At 37.0% G+C, this 19,687-nt stretch overlaps 1 protein-coding gene and 1 pseudogene across 2 annotated transcripts in view; both read right to left on the bottom strand.

The window, feature by feature from the left end:
* DYM (dymeclin) overlaps positions 1-19,687 on the bottom strand; it is a 559,394-nt gene that overhangs the window by 440,549 nt on the left and 99,158 nt on the right. The gene's annotated exons all lie outside the window — the stretch shown is intronic.
* On the bottom strand, positions 5,303-6,030 carry LOC114048061 (annotated as a pseudogene).

The following is a 19,687-nucleotide window of genomic DNA, read 5'->3' on the forward strand; positions in this document are numbered from 1 at the left end:
CATGAGCCCTTAAAGATGTGTTTTAGTTTACTAGGCAAACAGAGGACAGAGTTTAAAGTAAAAGACATTTAATCAAAAGCATAGCAAAATAAGTAACAATTAAGACTTTCCACCTATGAAGCAAGAATACAGTGATTGTACCATACACCACCACCTTTAGGACAATAGGATGTATTGAGTGATTTCAGTGGGTCTTATTGGGAGTCAAGTGAGGTGATTTTTCCCATCCATTTCCCCCACAATTTAGCTATAGATGTTTCCTAAATGGATGACAGGGGGTAAAAGTCAACAAAAACATCAGAAGAGATAGCTTATGCACAAAACTAATAAATCTGAAACCAAATTCCCCAAGGTGAAATTTGGAGTACAGATTCCTAGTCTTAGAGTAAGATACAGGAACCCAGTGATTGAAATCATCTGAGATATGACTTGATAAACCTGCAAGCATCTCTGGTTTCAGTCCTGCTGCTAATACCACTAGTGTAAATGCCAATAACTTGAATGCAGTCCAAGAAAGAAAGCAGTAACCAAGAAAAAGAAGCTCCTGGTGCTCCCACATGTAAAGAAGCATGGAGAGGTGACACAGCTTAGGGGATAAAGTACTAGATTAGGCCTTGGGTTAAGTGACCCTGGACAAGTTGCTTAACTCTCTGAGTCTCAGTTTTCTCACAGATAAAATTGGGATGATAATGGGACCATATTTATTGCAAAGAGTACGTGAGGTAATATACATAAGATTATTCCTGCAATCTAAAAATGCTATGTAAATGTCAGTAGTTATATCATCATCATCTACTATCACTGCTGCTGTTTCTGCTGCTGCTGCCACAGTTTTTCACTTGGGCTTGATCTTGCCTCAGTTTTCCTAATTTCTTTAACTGGTGGGGAGACAAGGTATTGTCTGTGGCCTCCATTCCCAAATCTCTGCCAAGTCATGGAAGGAATGATTTCTGGGATTGTGATTGGACATTGCATTGATGACAGTCCTTAAGTCTTTCAGTTATTTTCCTTAGAAGGTAGTTGTCATAGTATAAATTCCTCTCTTGGTTTTGCTCAGTTAACTCTGTAATAGTTCTATAAGTCTTTCTTCTCTGAATCCATCCTTTTCATCATTTTTAGGGTGCAACAATATTCCATTACAATCACACACCATAATTTTTTCATCCATTATCAACTGATGGGAGCCCACTTTTTTTTCAGTTCTTTGCTGTAATAAAAAGTGCTGCTATAAATACTATCCTTTGCTTCTTTTTCTGATTTCTTTGGGGCTATACACCTAATATTGGCATTGCTAGGTCAAAGGTAATATACATAGTTCAATGACTTTTTAGATACAGTTCCAAAATTGCCTTTCTATATGGTTAGCTATTTCATGGCTCGATCAACAGGGCATTAGTGATTCTGTCTTGCCAGAGTTCCTCTAACAATTAAAATTCTATTTTTTTGTCATCTCTGCTAATCTAATGAGTGTGAGGTACAATTCTAGAGTTGTTTTAATTAGCATTTTTATTATTTGCTATTTGAACTATTTTTTTCTTATGGTTATTGATATCTTGGCCTTCTTTTTAAAACCTATTTGTACCCTTTGACCATTTATCTATTGAGGAATGGCTCTTATTTTTAAATATTTGAATCAACTCCAAATACATCCTAGATATTAGATGTTTATCAGAATTTACTGCAAAAAAATTTTCCTAGTTAAGTGTTTCCCTTCTAATTTTAACTGCACTGATTTTGTTTATAGAAAAATGCACCAATTTACTGTAATCAAAATTATACATTTTAACTGATCTGATCCTCTTTATCTCTTGGTTAGTCAAATTAGTCGACCAGCATTTATTAAATGGCTACTATGCATCAGGAATTGTGCTAAGCACTGGAAATATAAAGAAAGGCAATAAATAGTCATTGCTCTCAAGGAGCCCATAATCTACTGGGGGTAGACTATAAACAACTATGAAAAACAAGGTATTGGATAAATTGGGTGTAGTCTCACTCAGATTAAGAAGGCCGGAGAAAGGAGTCTTGCAGAAGGTTGGACATTAGCTGATACTTAAAACAAGTCAGAGGCAAAAGCCTCTTTAAAGAAGAGGAGGGAGTCTTCCTCTCTACAAAATTATGGAAAGTGTCTCCTTCTCTGCTCCTATTTGTTTACGATATTAATTTTTGTACCAAGGTCTTATATCCATTTGGCACTTATTGTGCATATGGGTGTGAGATGTCAGTCTCAACCGAATTTCTGCCAAATTGTAACTACTCAAAACCTTACTATAGTTGCTAGAGTACTTAGGTTTATGAAAGATTTTGCCACTATGTTTGACTGCTTGTGGGTATCATGTATGTAATATGTTTTATTGATAAACTTTTCTATTTTTTAACTAGCTCAAGATAATTTTTATGATTCTGATTTGTATTTATGATTATTTCTTTGATATGTAGTACTGCCAGGCCCCTTTCCTTCTTGCCTACTGAAGATGATCTCATTACTTAACTAAGCTGATCTCTGGATAGCAAGCTATCCGTTACCAGGACCACAAAACGGACATATTTTCAGTATGCAAGAGTTTATTCCCTCTACTGATATAGCTTTTAAGATCCTCTCCATCACTTCCACAATATAATTAGGCATCAGAGTAAAACTTTGTAGAAATTCCAGGAACACAGCATACACATAATTTTTTCTTCATTTTTTTCATTCCAAAATGACCTCCTAAAAGTCCTACTGATATTGAGTGGGACTGAGAGCAAATCTGTATATCAATTAAAGAGGCCTGACAATGATGAAATGTTAGTCAACTTAGATACTAACAAGGAATTACTTGATAATGTTACAATAAATTAAATAACTCAGTTTCTAATGTGTTTACACTTTTAAAATGAGCTAAAAATTCCCAGACAGCCAGATGTCTTCTATTACATATACTCAGCTTTAACCAGCTGTTGGAAAAAAAGTTCTTGGGATTTAGCATTCTTGGAACCCCTTCATATAATAAGATTTGTCTTGGTAACTGTTGCTGCATGAAACATAGCTATTCTTTATGTGACCCATCCATTACAATGGCACATGAAGTAATGCTGATCAATCCATACCTTAAATGCAAATGTAACATAAGAGGAAAAATAGAAAAGGTCTGATACCTGAAGCAACCAAAAGGCAAACCTCCTCACCCCACTCACCCACTCTCAGCTTCCCAAAACAAATTTACACTATTTAACAAATGTGTGCCAACAATTGTTTCTGAAATATAAATATCTTACTTAATGGGCAGCGAGAGCACATTGTAAGAGAAAACATTTCTTGTGATTTTGTGTTCATTCATTCTATTTGTATAAAAGCAAAATTGTTATTAGTAACACATTTAATTTAGTGATTTATATACTAGATCTAAATGATACTCTACATGAAGATAATAGCAAGTTCAAGATCCAAAAATAACATTAAATTACCAACATTGCAAATATAAAATAACTTTTAAATAATAATGACAACAACTGTCTTTGAGGTCTGCCATGATGATAAAATAGCAATCATCCAAACAACATATATAATCTCCTTCAAAAACTAATTCAAGGAGGAGCCAAGATGGTGGAGTACTAGAAAGAAGTACAGTGAATTACTCCCTCCAAAAAAATCCTTCCAAACAATCTCAAAAACACACCAATCTGATTCCTAATCAGGAAATCCAAGGAGAAAAAAAATCACTATAAGTAATTCTTCCAACTGAGGCTGGCATTTAGAAACAGACAACAGAGGTCTGTGGATACAATGATGAGGTCTCATTAGGAAGGCAGAGTATTCCAGCAAATGGCTACGCACCAGAGAAAGTAGAGGTCCCATATCCAGTGTGGACAGAACTAAACATATGCAGAGTGCAAGAACACGTACCAACTCTACTGCTCACTACCCAGTTTGAGATCATAGATCCAGGGAAGACTGAGGAGGAGAGCTCCACATAGGGATAGAATTCTAGGGTGATGAGGGGGTAAAAGGGTGACACAAATCTCAATCTTATCTGAACTCATCAAAGAAGCAAAGAATACACACACATACAATTGAGTACAGAAATATATTTCGCTGAACATGGAAACAGGAAGAAAAGGGAATAAGTGGGATAGGAGACTGAGAAGATGGGGATATTAAAGGAGGGAACTGTTCCATACAAAAGAAACACTAAATAAGCATGTACAAAAATATTTATAGCTCTTTTTGAAATGGCAATGAATGAGAATCTGATGGGGTGTCCATCAATTGAAGAACTGTTCAACAAGTTATGGTATAGAAATGTGACGGCATACTGTTGTGCTGGAGGGAAAAGATAAAAGGGAATGGTTTCAGAGAAACATGGAAAGATTTTTATGAACTGATGCAGAGTGAAATAAGCAAAACCAGGAAAATAATTTACATAATGACAACAATGTGGTAAAGATAAACAACTCTGAAAGACTTAGGAACTTTGATCAGAATAATGATCTATCTTAATTCCAGAACACTAATGATAAAATTCGCTTCCTATGTCTTGATAAAAGATGGGTAGGATTTTCAGTGCAAAATGAGGTAGGGGGGTGTGTGTGTGTGTGTATACAAACACACAATTACATATGTACAAACATACATATATATGAAATTGCCAATATGGAAACTTATTTTGCTTGATTAAACATGCAATAGGAGCTTTGTTTTTCTTTTGTTTTGAACTAGGGATGGGGCAGAAAAAATTAGGCAGATTTTTGCTAACTGAAAAAAAATTTAAAAAAGAAGATATAGTTTAAATTTTAATTCTTTCAAGAAGTCTTCCTGGCAACTTTCTTATTCCTTATGCTACTCTGGACTGTTTTCATGTTGCTTTTTTTAATTGTCTCATATTACTTTAAAGTATCTACTTCCAACCAGCAGATAGGTGGCAAAGAATGCCAGGCCTGGAGTCAGGAAGACTCATCTTCCAGGGTTTAGTTCTGGCCTCAGACACTAGCTATGTGATGCCGGGCAAGCCACTTAGCCCTGTTTGCCTCAGTTTCCTCATTTATAAAATGAGCTGGAGAAAGAAATGGCAAATCACTCCAGTTATCTTTGCCAGGAAAACCCCAAATGGGGTCACAAAGAGTTGGACATGACTAAAAAAATGACTAACAACAACTTTTTTTTTTGACAGCACTGAAAATTGATTTTTAATGATATATTACAACTCAGACACAGGGCAGGTAATGGGACAAGAGCTGGACTGTCTGTGAGCTTACATTGTGCTGACGGTCCGCTCAGGGGCTGGGGCTCCCGGCCCAATGCCAGGTCTTGCCAAGAAGTTTCTCAGCCTTGGGGACTGGCGATCTGGGAAGGCAGCAGGGCCTTTTTGTTGCAGGAGAAGCAGTAGGGTGACTTCTGTAAACAGTGTTGCTGTGGCTGCTGCTTCGTGGTGGCTGCCTTGCTGGCCAGGTCCTTGGCCTTCTCAGTAGCTGCCAGAGCAGTTTTCTTCCCTTTCTCAGTTGCTTCCTTAGCTGTTTCAACAAGTGTCTTAGGAGCTTCACCTTGCAGTTTGGCCAAGATGTACTCGAAGCCTTTGATGGTCTTGGTCACATTACTTTTGAATCTAGCTAGGTCAAACTCCTGTACAGCTCTGGACACCCCAAAGAAACTGGAAGAGACCCAGGTCTCCCCTCGGATTTCAGTCCAGCCACTGTTTTCAGGATTCGCATAGTAAACAAATCTTTCCACCACCATCAGCCGGGCATGGCTGATGTTCCAGGTGAAAGTGGTCCATGGTCTGGTTCTGTGGGTCCACAATAGAGCCCTCGAGGATGTACACTGAGTGGGCTACATCAGCAGTAAAGAGGCGTTCTGCCCAGAGCGGCATCTTGGTGGTCTTTGTTAGAAGCTACCTGAACAGCAGATTCTGATCAGGAGTCACCTCCTGACGCACAATATTCTCCCTCAGCACATGCCTGCTGTAGGAGCTGGGGTAACGAGGGCTGCCAGAAGGCAGCCAACACTTGGTAGGAGCCCCGGAGCACGCTCTGCCCCAGGAAACACTTCACCATTGTCCCGGCCGGGGCAGCATCAGGGGGCACATGGCATGGGGCGGGGGGACTCCTCACCATCCCAAAGCCACAATTGCCCTGGCCCTGAGGTGGCATCCGGCAGCTTGGCCTGAACAACAACTTCTAACCACCTGAACGAGAATGTCTACTTTGCAGTAAAGGTTTTTGGTAGGTAGCTTTTCTTTAAAAAAAAAAAAAATTGATGCCTTCTTTTTAAACAGTCATTTCTCGGTATTATCACTGCCTCACCGAACCGTCCCTCATAATAAAGAAAAACAGCCAACCAAAATCAAAGAAGCAACTCTGTCAACAGAGAGAACTCTTCCCTCCTCCCCAATCTCTCTAATGATGGAGAGAAGTACATGGTGCTGTGTTAGATACGGTAGTGAATAACAAAGATGAATAAAATCCCATGTCCGCCTAATAGAATTTACAATCTAAGAGGGGAAAAAAGATTTATACAAATAATTAATACATAATTAATTTGTAGTGCCATAAAAGGATTTACAAAGTGCTATGAAAGTAAAGAACAGGGAAAGATGGTAAAAGTTGCAGGGGGGGGGCAACTAAGAGGTGCAGTGGATAGAGCTCCAGCCTTGGAGTCAGGAGGACCAGAGTTCAAATCCAGTCTCAGACACATGACACTTACTAGCTGTGTGACCCTGTGCAAGTCACTGAACCCTGACTGCCTCACCAAAAAGGGTGAAAAAAAAGTTGCAGGTGTCAGGAAAGCTCCTTGGAAAAGGAAGCATTTGAACTAAGTCTTGAAGGTAAAACTAATAGGAAAAGATAAGGAGGCAGGGCCTTCTAAGTGGGAGAGAACAAAATAAGCAAAATGCATGGATATAGGTGGGAAAGGGAAGGGAATAAACATTTATTAAGCACCTGCTATGTGTCAGGCCTGTGCTAAGTGCTTTACAATATCATTTCATTCAATTATTTCATTTGATCCTCACAACAACCCTGGGAGGTAAGTACTATCATGACCCTCATTTTATAATTGAAGAAACCAAGGCAGAAGGTAAGTGACTTGCTCAGACTCAGACACTATAAAAAATTCAAAATCCCTAGAGGGACAATAAGTATTCTATTTTGGCTAAAGAAATATAAAAAAAGAAGAAAAAAGTAGAGCCAGGTCATAGAGGGTCATAAATATCATGATAATGACTATGAAATACATTCTAATATGTTCAGAGCTCTGATTCCAGTACTGTTGTTCGCCTTTTGTTTTTGAAGAGGACCAATGATATCACAATGTTGGGATCAGGGTACAGTGTGTTTGGCTGTGGCTGATCAGTCCAAAATAAGTTTAGAAGGCTCGACCACAGGCTGGGCACAAGTAGTTTGTTAGAATCTTTGGGATGGAGACATCTCTGGATTTGTGCTATTACCATTCTGCTTTACTCACGGAGTACAGAGCCTTCTCTGATGTTGGCACCCTAGGCTGAGTAGTCCATGACAGCATTTCCCATGTCTCACAACTGATATTAAAGTTCTTCACAGAGACCTTGAGAGTGTCCTTGTATCACTTCTTCTGACCACTGTGTGAGTGCTTAGCTTGTGTGTATTCTCAGTAAAATAGTCTTTTGGGTAAACATGGGTTTAGCATTTTGGTTATGTGGTCAACCCATCAGAGTTACGCAGTAGAGTTTGAAGGCTTGGCAGTTCAGCTCAAGAGAGGACCTCAATGTCTGGTACCTTATAATGCCAGGTAATCTTCAAAAGCTTCCTAAGAAAATTCAAGTGAAAGCGGCTCAGTTTTCTGGCATGGCACTGACAGACTTTTCAGGTTTCACAGGCATACAACAATGAGGTCAACAAAATGACTCTGAAGACCTTCTGTATACCATTCTGTCAGCTATATGTAGGACAGATTGGAAAAGGGAGAGACCAAAGGTGAGCATATTAGTTAGGAGGTTATTATATTAGTCAATAATAATCAAAAAGCAATGATGGCAAGCCCTCCTACAACAGCAGCGAAAAGTGGAGCAGACCTCCATTCAACTTCATCAGAAGCCTCTGGGAGTCCAAGAACCTTGGAGGGGCGGGGGGGGGGGGCAGGTATCCCTACCATATTCAATTCTTCATCATTTATTAAGTATCTACCAGAGTCAGATCTGGTATTAAGTCTATTAAGACTACTACTATTCTAGAAGTTAGAGAGGATGCAAAAGAAATGGAGGGCAGCTAGGTGGCACAGTGGATAGAGTGTTGTGCCTAGAATCAGGAAGAATCATCTCCCTAAGTTCAAATCTGGCCTCAGACACTTACTAGCTGTGTGACCCTGGGCAAGTCACTTAACCCTTTTTGCCTCAGTTTCCTCATCTATAAAATGATCTAGAGAAGAAAATGGAAAACTACTCCAGTATCTCTGCCAAGAAAACCCCAAATGGGGTCATGAAGAATACAAAAACAAAAGAAATAAAAGTGAGACTATATTCTCTGTCCTTAGGGAGTTTAAAATATTCTTGAGAAGACAAAAGGCTACGGTGATACAATATTTTGTACAGTGTTCTACACACAGAGCTTAAATGCTTAGCTGTGTGGCAAATTTTGTTCCTGTTGTCTTTTTCACAGGGCTGCATGTCCTTCTAGATAAACCAATTTTAAAATTAGCTTTCATATTTTTCTATGTATCACAAAACGCCATTTTCCCACCAAATACCCTAATAGCTACAGAAATCCAGGCAATGAAATCATATGATCTGCAACTAATGAAAGTGAAAAAAACATTCACGAGGTGGACCAGCTAAACAAATTCTTAAAAAGATCATTTTCAAATAGGAGTACTCCCTTTTGTTATCAGATATTTTCACCTCAGTTCACTTCTGTTTTTTCCCCTTTTGAGGGCAGTAAAGAATAGGAGAAGGGCAATGCCAAAGATTTCTCAGGGAGAAGGATCACAAGACATGGATTCTTTCTCTCCTGGCCAATCTCTGGTCCACAGACTAAAGCCAGAAATGTCTGTGTTCAAGAAGCATTTTAAAATAAATACATAAAATGCTACTACAGAGAGAGAATAAGAGAGAGAGAATGTGCGTGTGTGTGTGTGTGGGTGCAAGAGAGAGAGAGAGAGAGAGAGAGAGAATGAGAGAGACAGCAAGAGAGCGAGCAAGAGAACACTTTTTTATGAGAGTCAAATATTTTGGAAAGTATGTAAGTTTCTACCACTTCATCTAAAAACCAAACTTTTTTATTGCTGTTTATGTAGATGAGACTTTGAACAGCTGTTCACATTCAAAACCAGAGCACTCTTGAAAAAAGAAAAATACAAATTGGTTCCAAAAGTCAAAAAAAAATAGTTAAGACAATCACTTACTTTTACAGAATGGACATACATAGATTTTTGTGAACCAATTTCTTAAACATATGGTACTGACCACTAAAGTGCTATGATGCCTTCCAAGAAAATAAATATATTTAAATATTTCAGCCTTTCGCCTTTACCTTCACTCTCATCTTTTTTTTAAGTAACCATTATTCCACTTAAGCTTCTTTGCTTGCAAACTGCAACAATGCCAAACAAACTGTATTAGTAATTAATTATATAATGACTATAAAATATTATGTAAATGGTTTTACCTTTAACATGATTATCATTTCAAAAACAGTGGTGCTTCTTAGTGATATAACACATTAGACAACTTTCTAACTCATGTGGCACTCTGTAGAGCTAGGAAAACCCTGGTAAGGTAGAAAATGAAATACAAGCAGCAATAATGTAATTTTTAATTTAATAAATTTAATAATTTAAATTAATTTAATTAAATAAATTTAATAATTTAAATTAATTTAATTAAATTAATTTATTTATTTAACTAAATTTAAATTAAATTAATTAAAATTGATTTAATTGAATTTAATAATTTAAAAATTAAAAATTAAATTAATAAAAAAACAATTCTACTACAATGATCTTTCAGAACTGGTCACATTTCAGTAACCAAGGAGCATAAATTTAAATTCTAGGTCTCAAGAGCAAAAATTTCCAGAAAGTGACCCTATCTCCTGTGTTTATTAGCAAATTAACTGGTCTCCAGCTGAAAGGCACTCTCACTCAGCATGAACTAGAACATTAAAGATACTGACACAGTTTTTAAGTCTTGTCCCCTTCCTTTATCTAACCACTTAACCCCTCCACAAATAACCTATTTGGAAAAGAGATTCAGACCTCCATCAATTTTGCCTCCTCCATCACCCCATAATCCTATTTACCTCACCCAACATAATGTAGGAATGTGAGCAATGCAGAAGCAGAAGTGGGCTTTCCAAACTTCTTTTTCTCCTATCCCTTACCTCCCATTAAAAAAAAAAAAAACTGTCTACATGGAACTATATAGCATAAATTCCTATGTCTTTCCATTTTAAAATTTTTATTATGATTTTAATATGAATATTTTCACAGAAAAAGAACAGAAAAAGAGCACTGTTATGGAACTGTGAATCTCTATTACATACAGCTTTATTTTAAGTTTTATTAAATTTAATTCTTCTGTTGCTTTTCATGCATTATACTTCCTTCTACAATGCAGTTATATACACCAACATATAACTATGGTCAATACACATTTTAAGCAGACATAAAGAATAATTGGCTGATGACAAATAAGAAAAGATTTCTAAAACTGACTGCCTTTTTCTTTAGTTTCCCTCATAGAGAATACAGATAAACTTAGAAGCAAAGAATTTTTTAAAAATTCAAATAAATATTCCAAAAGGCCAAAATGAATTATATCTTGCTATAAATCCTCCAATTTCATCACTTAGAAACCCCTAAATAGGTAAAGCCACATAATAATGATGTGGTGGAAAAAAGACTAGACTGAAAATCAGAAGATCTGTGTTCAAATCCTGAGTTTGTAACTTACTGCCTGTGTGACTTACCTAGATAAGTGGATTCACCTCTCAAGGCCTCTCTCTGTAAGTGAAGAAGTTAGACAAGGTCCTTGACTAAGGTCTAAGATCTCTTCCCCCAAATCCTATGAGCTTCTGGAACCCCCTCCCTTTTCAATGGAACAAAAGAGATCCCACCTTGCCAAGATAAAACAGGCTGATGATGGATACCATGTGTTAAAATTATAATCTGTACATGACCAGAACCAATTCAAAGGTATTAAAAGGCAAAAAGAGAAAGACTTAGCAGTCTGAGCAAAGAACTTTGAATCAAAGAACTGGGATCTTAGACTGAGTGTCTAAGAACAGATGTCTTCCTTAAATTTGGTCTAGTTATTTAATTCTGTTTAAAGTTGGATCCTTACAACTTAGATAATACTGGCAATTATTTCCTGAGTTATTACAAAATCCATTCATCCTATAAAAAATGTAAAGTTAATGTCATTTTTGAAATAGAATGTAATACCACCCTTAGATTTTCCTCTATTCACTAATCAAAAGAAAAGCAATTAAAACTATAATACACAATTTCACACACAAGGTAACTAAAAGATGATTTATGCTTTTAAAACAGAACAAAAAATGTTTCTTATTCAAGAGGTAAATACGGTTTTGAACAATACAATGTCTCAGACAAACAGATCTTTAGATGTTTAAAAACAAATCAATCAATCTCAAAATGAGTTACATCCCCAAAATGAGGATAAATGGGCATCAAACAGTATCTTCATTATGTTTATTCTCAGACATGATACTGGAGCTGCACTGCACCTACCCAGGGAAAGAAAGGAAAGGAAAATCAAACTTCAATGCCTTCTTTGGAATAAGACAGTTCCCTGCCTTATTAAAAGTAGCAGAGGAAAGGGAAGAATTACAACTCAAATGGAGAACAAGAAAGCTAATGTAACCCACGCTTCAGTTTTTACTTCAAAAACATGATGGGAAGGGTCAGTCCAAAAACAGATTAGGAAATTGAGTCCAAGAGAGGTTAACCGACCTGCATGGGGTCACACTACTACTAAGTGGCAAAGCAAGGATTTTACCCCACTATTATTAACACTGCCCCATTCTGCCCGCCATGAAAGCTCTAGACATAGTATTGTGGGGAAAAGAAATTGAACCTTTAATTAATTGGAGAGAATGTCCAGAGAAACAAACTACAAAATGTCAAACCAATGCCACTCAACACTGAATTTTTTTTATTGGAAATTATTTTCAAAGAATTTAAATTTCTGTGGCAGAAATGAAGGAATACCACAGAAATATGGGCACATGGATATTAGATGAAAAAGAAAAACATGAGAACTACTATTTTATTCTTCAGCTCCACAAAAAAAGCCTAACATTATAGGGATCACAAGTTGGTAACTGAGTTCCAAAACTTTTCCAGTCAGCCAGCAAGGCCTTAGACATCATGCTGGCACATTACAAAATTATAAGAGAGTAGTTACAAACAGCACTTCAGGCTTGTAAATTATTTAATGTGTTCAATATGTCAGGCTAATATTCCATGTTCTTTAAAAGAACTTGTACTCATTAACTCCCCTGATAGCTGTAGTCTATGATTTCTTCAACATTTCTTCCTGTGTGTCCCCATAACCATCTAATTCTAAGTCTTTGCATTTTTTCCTGATTAAACATTATTCTTCTAATGAAAGGGTTTCTTTATTGAGTTCTACAAGTTTGATCCCACACAAGACTTAATAAGTAAAGACAGAATCCATAAAAGTGGCTTATCAAAAGTGCAGATGACATGAAACTAGGAGATAGCTAACACACTAAAATACAGTTCTGATACCAAAAAAAAAAAATCTTGACCAGTGAGAATTATGCACCAAATCAAATAGAATTAAATTTTAAAGATAAATGTAAAGTTCTATACTTATGTTCAAAAAATCAATCTTATACGTACAGGAAAGGAAAAAGCTTCACTAGATGATAGTTCATGAGAAAAAAGATGAGTCGGTTTTAGTGGCCTACAAGCTCAATGAGTCTGAAATATCCTTTTTTTTTTTTTTTAAACCATTGCTCCATCTTTTCAAATAGCATACTGGCATTCTTTGTCATTGTTAGCTTGTGATACACAGAGAACAAGTTATGAACTCGCTTTCACTAAAAAACTTAGGAAAAGTGAACACAAGCCTAGAGGCATATGTAAAAGAAATAAATTACTCTCTGAGACATGACACTTTTTAAAAGGCCTAACATTTATCCAATGTCCACCACATGATAGATAAGTAACGAGAATACACAAGAAACAAATTCATTCTTAAGGATGCAATGAAGCTCATTTTTGTTGTCTTTGTTTGGAGTAGAATCTCATACTCTAATCAAGATTTTCAAAAAATTATTTCAATACAGTAATTAAGGTTTAATTTCTCAATTCAATTCTAATAATAAGCCCACGGCTCCCCTGTCCCTCATCCTTTCAGCTAGAACCTTGCCTCATATTTCACTAAAAAAAAAAAACGAGGTCATTCACTAAGAGCTCCCTCTTCCTCATCATGCAAGTTGACTCTTCTCCTTGCCAAAGCCAACCCCTCCACATGCACAAGCAATTCCATTCCATCCCAACTGCTCCAGCAGATCACTCATCCCTACTCTGACTTATCTTCAATCTCTCTCCATCTACTGGATGCTTCCCTACTGCCTACAAACATGCCTATCTCTACCCATCTTTAAAACCCTCCCTTGATCTATTCCATGCTTGCAAGCTACTTGTCTGACTTTTCTTCTCCCTTTTGCAGTTAAACTCTTTGAGAAGATATCTAAATAGATGCTTCCACTTCCTTTCCTCTCACTCTCTTCTTAACTCTCTGGAGTCTGGGTTCCAACTTTATCACTGAAGTGAGAAATTGCTCACTCCAAAGTTACCAGTGATCTTTTAAGCCCCAACTAATGGCCTTTTCTCAATCCTCATCTTTGACCTTTCTGCAACGTTTGATGCTGCTGATCACCCTCTTCTCCTTAACACTCTCTTCTCTCAAGATTTTCATGATATGACTCTCTCCTGGTTCTCCTCTTACCTGTCTGACTATTCTTAATCAATCTCCTTGGCTAGATTCTCATTGAGATCACATCCATTAATCACCAAGACTGTGTTCTGGGTCTTCTTCTCTTGTCCCTCCCTACTATTTTACTCAGTGATCTCATCAGATCCCATGGTTTCAACTACTACATCTATGCAGATGATTCTCAGACTTATTTGTCAAAGTCCTAAACTCTCTTCCCACTCAGTCTAGAATCTCCAACTGTTTATTGGACAATTCAAACTGTTTGTCTCATAGACATCTTAAACTTAGCATGACCAGAACTGAACTCATTATATATGTATATACATAATGCATATAATTAAATGTATGTTTATACAGAACATATTTATACCCATATTATTTATGTTATATAACTTATATATAAACATACCACAAATCTATTGTATGTGATTGTAAATTAATTTTTAATTATATGTACATTTTAAACTAAATTATGTATTCACATAAGGCAGCATAGTGTGGTATAGAGAGACGTACCTTAGAACTCAGGATGACCTAGGCTGAAACATTATCTCTGATAAACACTGGCTATACAATGCTGAGCAAGTGTCAATGTCCCAAACACCTCTCTAAGACCATACAGTTGCCAAGAAAGTACTGATCAGCAACAGTAGGAGTTTCCTCATTAGGGAACTATTTAAATCAATGAAATCACAGACCCAGACTAAAAAATGTCGTATCTATCTCCTCATGAGCATAAATACGATATCATGATATCTTTATCCATTCACGATTGGGTTATCTTATGAAAAGAAATTTAAGACATTTATACATGCAAGAAAACATGCTAAGTGCTATTGTTTCTTTATACTACCACTTCCTACCACTTCCTAGCTGAAAGGATGAGGGACAGGGGAGCCATGGGCTTATTATTAGGAAGATACAAAATCTATTTTCTTTCCTACATATGTAAAGAGAAAAGCTTGACATATTTCTGGAAGACATAATTTTCACTGAATTTAAAACCAGAAGGGACCTTAGAGACCACCTAATCCAACCTCCTCCATTTACAGAAAAGTAAACAGTTCAGACATATTAAGTGGGCTGCCCAGGACCACACAGATCCTAAACAAAAGGTGAACTCAAATCTGTCCAATTCCAAATTGAAGGCAGTTTCCAAAATACCATGCTTAGAGGAGTCATCACTGATTTAGGAAGTAAAGTAGGTAGGCAATGAATGGTACTCCCTAGGGCAGGTCTCTCATAGGCAACGATGTAGCCACTACAATCAAGTGACCAGACAAAATGGCTGCAGAGCAGAGTCCATTGTCTCCCATAACTACTCCACAAAGACCTAGCAAGGGCACTGGGACAAATTCTGCTTGGGAATACAAAAGGAAATGATCTACTGCCATTTCTAACCCAAACAGGCCTAGAAGAAAGCAGCCTGGAGGCAGCTAGGTGGCAAAGTTGATAGAGCTCGGGCCTCAGAGTCAGGAAGACCTGGGTTCAAATCCAGCCTCAGACACTTGATACTTACTAGCTGTGTGACCCTGGACAAGTCACTTAACCCCGAATGCCTCACCAAAAAAAAAAAAACAAAAACAAACAAACAAAAAAAAAAAAATGGCCTGCTGACAAGGAAAACAGGGCCAGCTGGGATTCCCATGCAAAGCCTGAAGCACAAAGACTGAACTGGAACCTGCAGATGTGCACTAGGGCAAGAAGAGGTACAGAATCCAGCCATCGATGGGCCTAACATTGTTCAGGGAGCAGGAAAATGCGGCAACAGGAAGCTCTGTCAGTGCAATAAGGCTGAGTACCAGGGCTGCGTGGGTGTTGGGGGGACAGGGGGTGGGGGTGGTTGTCCAGGGCATGGAGCAGTCACAGGACCTGAGGCTTCAGTGTACTGGGCCAAGATCAAGAACAAAAATGAGGAGCAACTGTACAGCTGTGATCCTGGAGAGGTCAAGTCTCAGATGCAGCCCCAAACACAGTCTGATACCTTCACTGCAATAATCAGGGAAGAAGTCCATCCCAGCTAGTTGACAGTGATAGTTTACTAGCGCTCCAACGAGAGGCAGTCCCACAGTTGTTTTGTCAAGATCAAAACTGGGGTCAGGAGCTTGTGAAGCTCAAACCAGAAGGGCTACAATCATCCTTGGCTCAGATAACTCTGAGTATGCTGAAAATTTGCAGGTCCACAGCCTACACTACCCCTGAAATTCCTAAAGCACATAGCACTCAACATCCCCAAGAAAATAGGACCCAAGGGAATACAAAAAAGATACAAGCAAGACTCAGATGCTCCTTCTCCAGAAGTACACAGAGATTGGCCCTAAAACAAACTTTCAATTTGGTAAATAAATGTGGAGGAATGAGTAAAGAAAAAAAGAATCCCACCATAAAAAGCGATTATGGTGACAAGGGTGCCCAAGACACAAATCCAAAAGAATAAAATGACTCCAAAACACCTATAAGCAATGCCTAAAAGAAAAGCGATGCTTGGACACAATTACCCCAAAATTCCTGGAAGAAATGAAGCAAGAATTTAAAAAGGAAGAGTTAAAAATGATTTTGTAAGTAAAATGAAAGAGCTAGAAAGAACTGGAAAAGAAATGAGAGCAATGCACTACAGACTTAGAGAATTATAACAGTACAAGAGGTACAAATAACCTTAGACAAGCAATAAGACTCTATGAAAATTAAAATGGATCAAATAGAAGTAAATGACTCTATGAGACAATGAAAAATATTAAAACCAAATCAAAAAGACTGAAAAAAGCTGAAGAAAACATCTTATCTCATGACAGGAATAAATGAACTGAAAGGTCAAGAAGAGAAAATTTAAGAATCACGGGACTACCTGAAAACATATGACCAAAAAAAAACCCAATACATCACATTTCAAGAAATAATAAAAGAAAACTTAGCAGATCTCTTAGAAATAAAGGACAAAGTGAAAATAGAAAAATCTATCAATCACCTCCTGAAACCCCTAAAGGAAAATTCTCAAGGATGCCAACATAAAAAATCAAGATCTTCCTGGTCAAAGAAAAAATACTGAATGCAGTCAGGAAACAAAAAAAAAATCACAACAAAGGAGGCATAGTCAAAAAAATGCAAATGAAATAAGTTTAAAACCAATTAACTTCTCCCGCAAAAATTAAATATAATCTCTACAAGGGAGGAAATAAACTTTATATGAAATAAAGAACTTCCAAGCATTCCTGATGAAAAGAGTAGAGCTGAGTAAAACTTTGAAATTCAAATACAGGAGTCAAGAAATATAAAAAGGTAAATACTAACAAGCTATAAGAACAGATTAAACAAGGGTGAGGAGGCAACTAGATCCCTCAGGGATAAAGAGCTGAGCCTGAAATCAGGAAGACCTAAGTTTAAATCCAGCCTCAGACACTCACAAGTTGTGTGACCAGGGCAAGTCACTTAACCTCTGTTTCCCTTAATCCACTGGAAGAGAAAATGCAAAACGCTCCAGTATCTTTGCCAAGAAAGCCTCATGAATGGGATGGTTCCTGGTATCACAAAGAGTTGGACACGACCAAATGACTAAACAACAAACCAGGGTGAAATGATTACATTCAAATAAGAAAGGTGACACAAGTGTCTGCTCAGAACCCTAAAATATCATCAAGGGTCATGGAAGGAGTTAAATGAGGCAGAGGGCCTAGAAGTGACTTGATGGTGTTTTGATGATCTTAAAAGAAGAATGGAAAGGGAGGAAGAAAGGAACAAATCAGAGAAGAAGGTGGGAGAGAAAGCATATAAAAAATTCTCTCACATAATTGGTGTGTTCAAGTCAAAGGCTATTCAAAGAAGGAGGAAGAGGTGGAGGACTGAGCAACACCAGAAATTCATTTTCATCTGAATTGGTCAAAAGAGGGTAGAACATACACATACACATGTGCATGCACATGCAATGCACAGGAGGAAGCAAAAATAAATTTGCTCAACAGGAAAACAGGAGAGAAGGAAGAGGGGGGAAAGCTAATCACACTCTTTCTTGCTTACCATCCTATTGTTCTTTGTAAAGAAGGGTGATAAGCAAAAAAGAAAATGTACAGGAGAGTAAGATGGAGGGAAATAAACGATTAATGATCAAAATTATAAATGTGAAGAATAGGAAGGAAAATTTTTGTAACAAATTTCTCTGATAAATATCTAATTTCCAAGATCTATAAGTAACTGATTCCAATCTATAAGAGCTATTCTCCAATTGATAAATGGCCAAAGGGCATGAACAAGCTGTTTCCAAAGGAAGAAATCCAGGCCATCAATATCCATAAGAAAATTGTTCCAAAACACTAATAATTTAAGAAATGCATATTAAAGAAACTCTGAGGTTCCACCTTGCACCAATCAGAGTAACAAAGCTGACAAAAATATAACATCTTATGTTGAGTGACCTGTGAGAAAACAGGTCACTGTTTTCTGCACTGTTGGTGGAGCTGGGAAGTGATACACCCATTCTGGAAAAGGTACTAAGCTACACATATCCTTTGACCTAGTGATACCACCAAAGAGATCAAAAAAAGGAGAAAAGGGCTCTTATGTACAGAACCATTTGTAGCAGCTCATTTTGTGCTGGCAAAGAATTGGAAACTAAGAAGGTGTCCATCAGTTGGGGAATGGCTAAACAAATTATAGTGTATGCATGTAAAAATACATTGTACTATAAGAAATGATGAAAAGGACAAATTCAGAGACCTGGGAAGGTTTGTATGAACTGATGCAGAGTGAAATACACAGAACCAGGAGTAAAATCTCTACAAGAACATTGTAAAGACAAATAACTTTGAAAGAAAATCAATCAATCTAGTCAACGCAATGACCACCCACAATTCCAGAATACCCATGATGAAGCATGCCAACCACCTCCTGACAAAGAGGTGATGACACAGGGGAGAGAAAGAGACACATATATTTTTTGAACATGGTCAGTGGGGGAATTTGCTTTTCTTGACTATGCACATTTGTTACAAGGGTTTTAGATTTTGTTTTTGTTTGTTGTTGTTTGCTTTTTCTAGGAGGGAGAGAAAAGAGATTTTTATAAATTAAAAGACCTAAAATAAAATTATCTGGAAACGAACTGAAATCCCAATTAATTTACCCATTTTAATTGAGCATTCACAGCATAAAAAGCAAACTATTAGACACTATGAGAGAGATAACGAAAGAAAAATAATATTTCATGTACTGAGAAAGTTTTAAAATCTATTGATGGTATTATCTGAAAATGTTTTATTAATGAACAAGTCCCTTTGTCAATAAAGATAAATATAACACAATGTTGTTACTCAAGATTTATACTCGTTAATTGATAAGTTTTCTTTAGTTTTAAGGTCTACCCAAGGCTACCCGGCATCTCCATGGCTAGAAATGATTCACAAAAACTCTAAATCTACTATCCTCTGATACAATCAAAGGGCATCCAGAAAAATGCTATCTACATCCGAAGAAAGAACTATAGAGTTTGAATGCAAATCAAAGCAAACTATTTGCTATTTTTTTCTTCTGTTTTGCTTCCTCTTCTGGTGGTTCTTCCTATTGGTTCTAATTCTTCCTTATAACATGACTAATGTGAAAATATGTTTAATAGGAATGTATATGTAGAGCCTATATCAGACTGCTCGCCATCTTGGGGAGGGAGGGGGGATGGAGGGAAAGAAAAATTTTAAATTCAAAAGCTTTTGGAAGTGATTATTGATAAATCAAAATAAATTAATAAAAAAGTAAAAAATTTAAATTTA

Source organism: Vombatus ursinus, unplaced genomic scaffold, assembly GCF_900497805.2.
Source record: "Vombatus ursinus unplaced genomic scaffold, bare-nosed wombat genome assembly UNPS02014791.1, whole genome shotgun sequence".
In the NCBI taxonomy this organism is placed as follows: Eukaryota; Metazoa; Chordata; class Mammalia; order Diprotodontia; family Vombatidae; genus Vombatus; species Vombatus ursinus.